Genomic DNA, 9,554 nt, shown 5'->3' on the forward strand with positions numbered 1-9,554 from the left:
TGTCCTGGGAACCCCCTTTGACCCCAGGGTCCATTGTGACACCATGGGGACCCCCTCTTGTCCCCAGGGCCCATCGTGGCACCGTGGGGACCCCCTTGTCACTGGGGACCCATTGTGACACTATGGGGACCCCCCTTTGTGCCCAGGGCCCATTGTAACATCCTGGGGACCCCCTTGCCTCCAGGGCCCCTTGTGACATCAAAGGATCACCCTTTGTCCCCAGGACCCATTGTGACATCCCAGGACCCCACTTACTCCCCAGGGCCCATTGTGGCACCATGAGGACCCCCTTTGTCACCAGGGCCCATTGTGACATCCCAGGACCCCAAGTTGTCCCCAGGGCCCATTGTGACATCCTGGGTACCCGCTTTGTCCCCAAGACCCATTGTGACATCCTAGTACCCCCCGCAGTCCCCAGGGCCCATTGTGACACCATGGGGATCGCCTTTGTCCCCGTGGCCCATTGTGACATCCCAGGACCCCGCGTTGTCCCCAGGGCCCATTCTGACATCCTGGGGACCCCCCTTGTCCCCAGGGCTTATTGTGACATCCTGGGGACCCCTTTTGTCCCAGGGGCACATTGTGGCACCATGGGGACCCCCTTTATCCCCAGGGCCACTTGTGACATCCTGGGGACCCCCCTTGTTCCCAATGCCCATTATGACATTCTGGGGACCCCCTTTGTCCCAGGGGCACATTGTGGCACCACGGGGACCCCCTTTGTCACCGGGGCCCATTGTGACATCCCAGGACCCCAAGTTGTCCCCAGGGCCCATTGTGACACCATGGGTACCCCCTTTGTCCCATGGGCCCATTGTGACATCCTGGGGACCCCCTTGTCCCCAGGGCCCATCATGGCACCGTGGGGACCCCCCTTTGTCCCCAGTGCCCATTGTGACATCCTGGGGACCCCCCTTGTCCCCATGGCTTATTGTGACACCCTGGGACCGCCTTTGTCCCCAGGGCCCATTGTGATGTCCCAGGACCCCCCATTGTCCACAGGGACCATTGTGACATCCTCGGGACCCCCTTTGTCCCAAGACCCCATTGTGACATCCTGGGGACCCCGCCTTGTCCCCAAAGCCCATTGTGACATCCTGGGGACCCTCTTTGTCCCCAGGGCCCATTGTGGCACCATGGGGACACCCTTTGTCACTGGGGCCAGTTGTGACATCCCAGGACCCCACTTTGTCCCCAGGGCTTATTGTGATACCATGGGGACCCCCCTTGTCCCCAGGGCCCATTGTGACATTCAGGGGGACTCCTCTTTGTCCCCAGGGCCTATTGTGTCATCCTGGGGATCTCCCCTTGTCTCTAGGGCCCATTGTGAGACTGTGGAAGACCCCCTTTGTCCCCAAGTCCCATTGTGACGTCCCAGGACGCCTCGTTGTCCCCAGGACCCATTGTGACTCCATGGGAACCCCCCCTTGTCCCCAGGGCCCATTGTGACATCCTGGGACCCCACTTTGTCCCCAGTGCTCATTGTGAAATCCTGGGGACCCACTTTGTCCCCAGGGCCCATTGTGGCACCATGGGGAGCGCCTTTGTCACTGGGGACCATTGTGACATTCCAGGATTTTACTTTGTCCCCGGGGCCCATTGTGACATGCTGGGGATCCCCCTTTGTCGCCAGGGCCCACTGTGACACCGTGGGCACCCTCTTTGTCCCATGGGCCCATTGTGACCTTCAAGGGACCCCCCATTGTCCCCAGGGCCCATTGTGACATCCTGGGTACCCCCTTTGTCCCCAAGACCCATTGTGACATCCTAGTACCCCCCGCAGTCCCCAGGGCCCATTGTGACATCCTGGGGATCCCTTTGGCCCCAGGGCCCATTGTGACAGGGCGGGGATCCCCCTTGTCCCCAGGCCCCATTGTGAAACCGTGGGGACCCTCTTGTCCCCAGGGCCCATTGTGGCACCGTGGAGACCCCCCCTTTGTCTCCAGTGCCCATTGTGACATCCTGGGGACCCCCTTTGTCCCCAGTGCTCATTGTGACAGGGTGGGACCCCCCTTGTACCCAGGGCCCGTTGTGACATCCTGGGGACCCCCTTTGTCCCCAGGGCCTATTGTGACATCCTGGGGAGTCCCCTTTATCCCCAGGGCCCATTGTGACATCCTGGGGACCCCCTTTGTCCCTAGGGTTCATTGTGACATCCCAGGACCCCCATTGTCCCCAGGGCCCATTGTGAACAACCTGGGGACCCCCCTTTTTCCCCGGGCCCATTGTGGCGTCCCAGGATGCTTCGTTGTCCCCTGGGCCCATTGTGACATCCCGGGGACCCCTTTTGTCCCCAGGGTCCATTGTGACATCCTGGGGCCTCCCTTTGTCCCCAGGGCCCATTGTGACATCGCAGGAGCCCCCATTGTCCCAAGGGCACATTGTTACATCCTGGGGACCCCCTTGTCCCCAGGGCCCATCGTGGCACCGTGGGGACCCCCCCTTTGTCTCTAGTGCCCATTGTGACATCCTTGGGACCCCCCTTGTCCCCAGGACCCGTTGTGACATCTTGCAGACCCCTATGTCACCAGAGCCCATTGTGATATCCTGGGGAGCCCCCTTTGTCCCCAGGGCCCATTGTGCACATCCTGTGGACCCCTCTTTGTCCCCAGGGCCCATTGTGATATCCTGGGGAGCCCCCTTTGTCCCCAGGGCCCATTGTGCACATCCTGTGGACCCCTCTTTTTCCCCAGGGCCCATTGTGACGTCCTGGGGACCCCCTTTGTCCCCCGGGCCCATTGTGACATCCTGAAGACCCCCTTTGTCCCCAGGGCCTATTGTGACATGCCAGGACCCCCCCTTTTCTCCAGGGCCCATTGTGACGTCCCAGGACCCCCTATTGTCCCCAGAGCCCATTGTGACATCCTGGGGAACCGCTTTGTCCCCAGGACCCATTGTGACGTCCCAGGACCCCCCTTGTCCCCAGGGCTCATTGTGATGTCCCAGGATCCCCATTGTCCCCAGAGCCCATTGTGATGTCCTGGGAACCCCCTTTGACCCCAGGGTCCATTGTGACACCATGGGGACCCCCTCTTGTCCCCAGGGCCCATCGTGGCACCGTGGGGACCCCCTTGTCACTGGGGACCCATTGTGACACTATGGGGACCCCCCTTTGTGCCCAGGGCCCATTGTAACATCCTGGGGACCCCCTTGCCTCCAGGGCCCCTTGTGACATCAAAGGATCACCCTTTGTCCCCAGGACCCATTGTGACATCCCAGGACCCCACTTACTCCCCAGGGCCCATTGTGGCACCATGAGGACCCCCTTTGTCACTGGTGCCCATTGTGACATCCCAGGACCCCCCATTGTCTGCAGAGCCCATTGTGACACTATAGGGACCCCCCTTGTCACTGAGGACCCATTGTGACACCATGGGCACCTCCCCTTGTCGTCAGAGCCCATCGTGACATCCCAAAACCCCCAATTGTCTCCAGGGCCCATTGTGACATCCTGGGGACCTCCCTTTCTCCCCAGGGCCCATTGTGACGTTCCAGGAACCCCCATTGTCCTCAGGGCCCATTGTGACATTCAGGGGACCCCCTTTGTCTTCAGGGCCCATTGTGACACCATGGAGACCCCATTTGTCACTCGGGCCCATTGTGACATCCTAGGACCCCCCATTGTCCCCAAGGCCCATTGCGACATCCTGGGGACCCCCCTTTGTCCTCAGGGCCCATTGTGACATTCAGGGCACCCCTCTTTGTCCCCAGGGCCCATTCTGATACCATGGGGACCACTTTGTCCCCAGGGCCCACTGTGACATCCTGGGGACGCCCTTTGTCCCCAGGGCCCATTTTGACACCATGTGCACCCCCCTTTGTGCCCAGGACCGATTGTGACATCCTGGGGACCCTCTTTGTCCCCAGGGCCCATTGTGACATCCTGGGGACACCCCATTGTCTCCAGGCCCCATTGTGAACATCCTGGGGACCCCCTTGTCCCCAGGGCCCATCGTGGCACCGTGGGGACCCCCCGTTGTCCCCAGGGCCTATAGTGACACCGTGGGTACCCCCTTTATCCCATGAGCCCATTGTGACATCCTGGGGACCCCCCTTGTCCCCAGGGCTTATTGTGACATCCCAGGACCCCCATTGTCCCCAGGGCCCATTGTGAACAACCTGGGGACCCCCCTTGTCCCCAGGGCTTATTGTGACATCCTGGGTACCCCCTTTGTCCCCAGTGCCCATTGTGACATCCTGGGGACCCCCCTTGTCCCCAGGGCTTATTGTGACATCCTGGGGACCGCCTTTGTCCCCAGGGCCCATTGTGACATCCCAGGACCCCAAGTTGTCCCCAGGGACCATTGTGACACCGTGGGGACCCCCTTTGTCCTCAGGGCCCGTTGTGAACATCCTGGGGACTCCCTTGTCCACACGACCCATCGTGGCACCGTGGGGACCCCCGGTTGTCCCCAGGGCCTATAGTGACACCGTGGGTACCCCCTTTATCCCATGAGCCCATTGTGACATCCTGGGGACCCCCTTGTCCCCAGGGCCCATTGTGACACCATGGGGATCGCCTTTGTCCCCGTGGCCCATTGTGACATCCCAGGACCCCGCGTTGTCCCCAGGGCCCATTCTGACATCCTGGGGACCCCCCTGGTCCCCAGGGCTTATTGTGACATCCTGGGGACCCCTTTGTCCCAGGGGCACATTGTGGCACCATGGGGACCCCCTTTATCCCCAGGGCCACTTGTGACATCCTGGGGACCCCCCTTGTCCCCAGTGCCCATTATGACATTCTGGGGACCCCCTTTGTCCCAGGGGCACATTGTGGCACCACGGGGATCCCCTTTGTCACCGGGGCCCATTGTGACATCCCAGGACCCCAAGTTGTCCCCAGGGCCCATTGTGACACCATGGGTACCCCCTTTGTCCCATGGGCCCATTGTGACGTCCTGGGGACCCCCTTGTCGCCAGGGCCCATCATGGCACCGTGGGGACCCCCCTTTGTCCCCAGTGCCCATTGTGACATCCTGGGGACCCCCCTTGTCCCCATGGCTTATTGTGACACCCTGGGACCGCCTTTGTCCCCAGGGCCCATTGTGACGTCCCAGGACCCCCCATTGTCCCCAGGGACCATTGTGACATCCTGGGGACCCCCTTTGTCCCAAGACCCCATTGTGACATCCTGGGGACCCCGCCTTGTCCCCAAAGCCCATTGTGACATCCTGGGGACCCTCTTTGTCCCCAGGGCCCATTGTGGCACCATGGGGACACCCTTTGTCACTGGGGCCAGTTGTGACATCCCAGGACCCCACTTTGTCCCCAGGGCTTATTGTGATACCATGGGGACCCCCCTTGTCCCCAGGGCCCATTGTGACATTCAGGGGGACTCCTCTTTGTCCCCAGGGCCTATTGTGTCATCCTGGGGATCTCCCCTTGTCTCTAGGGCCCATTGTGAGACTGTGGAAGACCCCCTTTGTCCCCAAGTCCCATTGTGACGTCCCAGGACGCCTCGTTGTCCCCAGGACCCATTGTGACTCCATGGGAACCCCCCCTTGTCCCCAGGGCCCATTGTGACATCCTGGGACCCCCCTTTGTCCCCAGTGCTCATTGTGAAATCCTGGGGACCCACTTTGTCCCCAGGGCCCATTGTGGCACCATGGGGAGCGCCTTTGTCACTGGGGACCATTGTGACATTCCAGGATTTTACTTTGTCCCCGGGGCCCATTGTGACATGCTGGGGATCCCCCTTTGTCGCCAGGGCCCACTGTGACACCGTGGGCACCCTCTTTGTCCCATGGGCCCATTGTCACCTTCAAGGGACCCCCCCATTGTCCCCAGGGCCCATTGTGACATCCTGGGTACCCCCTTTGTCCCCAAGACCCATTGTGACATCCTAGTACCCCCCGCAGTCCCCAGGGCCCATTGTGACATCCTGGGGATCCCTTTGGCCCCAGGGCCCATTGTGACAGGGCGGGGATCCCCCTTGTCCCCAGGGCCCATTGTGAAACCGTGGGGACCCTCTTGTCCCCAGGGCCCATTGTGGCACCGTGGAGAACCCCTCTTTGTCTCCAGTGCCCATTGTGACATCCTGGGGACCCCCTTTGTCCCCAGTGCTCATTGTGACATCCTGGGGAGTCCCCTTGTACCCAGGGCCCGTTGTGACATCCTGGGGACCCCCTTTGTCCCTAGGGTTCATTGTGACATCCCAGGACCCCCATTGTCCCCAGGGCCCATTGTGAACAACCTGGGGACCCCCCTTTTTCCCCGGGCCCATTGTGGCGTCCCAGGATGCTTCGTTGTCCCCTGGGCCCATTGTGACATCCCGGGGACCCCTTTTGTCCCCAGGGTCCATTGTGACATCCTGGGGCCTCCCTTTGTCCCCAGGGCCCATTGTGACATCGCAGGAGCCCCCATTGTCCCAAGGGCACATTGTTACATCCTGGGGACCCCCTTGTCCCCAGGGCCCATCGTGGCACCGTGGGGACCCCCCCTTTGTCTCCAGTGCCCATTGTGACATCCTTGGGACCCCCCTTGTCCCCAGGACCCGTTGTGACATCTTGGGGACCCCTATGTCACCAGAGCCCATTGTGATATCCTGGGGAGCCCCCTTTGTCCCCAGGGCCCATTGTGCACATCCTGTGGACCCCTCTTTGTCCCCAGGGCCCATTGTGATATCCTGGGGAGCCCTCTTTTTCCCCAGGGCCTATTGTGACATCCTGGGGACCCCCTTTGTCCCTCGGGCCCATTGTGACATCCTGAAGACCCCCTTTGTCCCCAGGGCCTATTGTGACATCCCAGGACCCCCCCTTTTCTCCAGGGCCCATTGTGACGTCCCAGGACCCCCTATTGTCCCCAGAGCCCATTGTGACATCCCAGGACCCCCCCATTGTCCCCAGGCCCCATTATACACATCCTGGGGTCCCCCTTTATCCCCAGGGCCATTGTGACACCATGGGGACCCCCTTTGTCCCCAGGGCCCATTGTGACGTCCCAGGATGCCCCATTGTCCCCTGGGCCAATTGTGAAATCATGGGGACCCCCTTTGTCCCCAGGGCCTATTGTGACATCCCAGGACCCCCCATTGTCCCCAGGGCCCATTGTGACACCGTGGAGACCCTCCTTGTCCTCAGGGCCCATTATGACATTCAGGGGACTCCTCTTTGTCACCAGGGACTATTGTGACATCCTGGGGACCCCCCTTTACTGCAGGGCCCATTGTGACACCGTGGAGACCCCATTGTCACTGGGGCCCATTGTGACATCCCAGGACACCCCATTGTCCCCAGGGCCCACTGAGACATCCCGGCGACCACCCTTTGTCCCCAGGGCCCATTATGCACATTCAGGGGACACCCCTTTGTCCCCAAGGCCCATTGTGACATCCTGGGGAGACCCCATTGTCCCCAAGGCCCATTGTGGCACCATGGGGACCCCCTTTGTCCCCAGTGCCCATTGTGACATCTTAGGACCCCACTTTGTCCCCAGGGCCCATTGTGACATCCTGGGGACCACCTGTGTCCCCAGGGCCCATTGTGACATCCCAGGAGCCACCGTTGTCCCCCGGGCCCATTGTGACATCCCAGGACCCCCCATTTTCCTCAGGGCGCATTGTGACATCCTGGGGACCCCCTTTGTCCCCAGGGGCCATTGTGACATACCAGGACCCATTCTTGTCCCCAGAGTCCATTGTGACATCGTGGGCAGCCCCCTTTGTCCCCAGGCCCATTGTGACATCCTGGGGACCCTGTTGTCTCAAGGGCCCATTGTGACACCGTGGGGACCCCCTTTGTCACTGGGGCCCATTGTGGCATACCAGGACTCCACTTTGTCCCCAGGGCCCATTGTGACACCGTGGGGACCCCTTTGTCCCCAGGACCCATTGTGACATCCCATGACCCCCCTTGTCCCCAGGGCCCATTGTGACATCCTGGGGACCCCTTTGTCCCCAGGCACCATTGTGACAGGGTGGGACCCCCCTTGTACCCAGGGCCCGTTGTGACATCCTGGGGACCCCCTTTGTCCCCAGGGCCTATTGTGACATCCTGGGGAGTCCCCTTTATCCCCAGGGCCCATTGTGACATCCTGGGGACCCCCTTTGTCCCTAGGGTTCATTGTGACATCCCAGGACCCCCATTGTCCCCAGGGCCCATTGTGAACAACCTGGGGACCCCCCTTTTTCCCCGGGCCCATTGTGGCGTCCCAGGATGCTTCGTTGTCCCCTGGGCCCATTGTGACATCCCGGGGATCCCTTTTGTCCCCAGGGTCCATTGTGACATCCTGGGGCCTCCCTTTGTCCCCAGGGCCCATTGTGACATCGCAGGAGCCCCCATTGTCCCAAGGGCACATTGTTACATCCTGGGGACCCCCTTGTCCCCAGGGCCCATCGTGGCACCGTGGGGACCCCCCCTTTGTCTCCAGTGCCCATTGTGACATCCTTGGGACCCCCCTTGTCCCCAGGACCCGTTGTGACATCTTGGGGACCCCTATGTCACCAGAGCCCATTGTGATATCCTGGGGAGCCCCCTTTGTCCCCAGGGCCCATTGTGCACATCCTGTGGACCCCTCTTTGTCCCCAGGGCCCATTGTGATATCCTGGGGAGCCCTCTTTGTCCCCAGGGCCTATTGTGACATCCTGGGGACCCCCTTTGTCCCCCGGGCCCATTGTGACATTCTGAAGACCCCCTTTGTCCCCAGGGCCTATTGTGACATCCCAGGACCCCCCCTTTTCTCCAGGGCCCATTGTGACGTCCCAGGACCCCCTATTGTCCCCAGAGACCATTGTGACATCCCAGGACCCCCCATTGTCCCCAGGCCCCATTATACACATCCTGGGGTCCCCCTTTATCCCCAGGGCCATTGTGACACCATGGGGACCCCCTTTGTCCCCAGGGCCCATTGTGACATCCTGGGGACCACCTGTGTCCCCAGGGCCCATTGTGACATCCCAGGAGCCACCATTGTCCCCAGGGCCCATTGTGACATCCTGGGGACCCCCTTGTCCCCAGTGTCCATTGTGGCATCCTGGGACCCCCGTTGTCCCCAGGGCCCATTGTGGCACCATGTGGACCCCCTTTTTCCCGAGGGCCCATTATAACGTCCCAGGACCCCCCATTGTCCCCTGGGCCCATTGTGACATCCTGGGGTCCCCCTTTTGTCCCCTGGGCCCATTGTGACACTGTGGGGATCTCCTTTGTCCCCAGGGACCATTGTGACACTGTGGGGACCCCCTTTGTCCCCAGGGCCCATTGTGACATCCTGGGGAATCCCTTTGTCTCCAGGGCCCATTGTGACGTCCCAGGACCCTGCTTTGTCCCCGGGGCCCATTGTGACATCCTGGGGAACCGCTTTGTCCCCAGGACCCATTGTGACGTCCCAGGACCCCCCCTTGTCCCCAGGGCTCATTGTGATGTCCCAGGATCCCCATTGTCCCCAGAGCCCATTGTGATGTCCTGGGAACCCCCTTTGACCCCAGGGTCCATTGTGACACCATGGGGACCCCCTCTTGTCCCCAGGGCCCATCGTGGCACCGTGGGGACCCCCTTGTCACTGGGGACCCATTGTGACACTATGGGGACCCCCCTTTGTGCCCAGGGCCCATTGTAACA

Source organism: Patagioenas fasciata, unplaced genomic scaffold (assembly GCF_037038585.1).
Source record: "Patagioenas fasciata isolate bPatFas1 unplaced genomic scaffold, bPatFas1.hap1 Unplaced_17, whole genome shotgun sequence".
NCBI lineage: Eukaryota > Metazoa > Chordata > Aves > Columbiformes > Columbidae > Patagioenas > Patagioenas fasciata.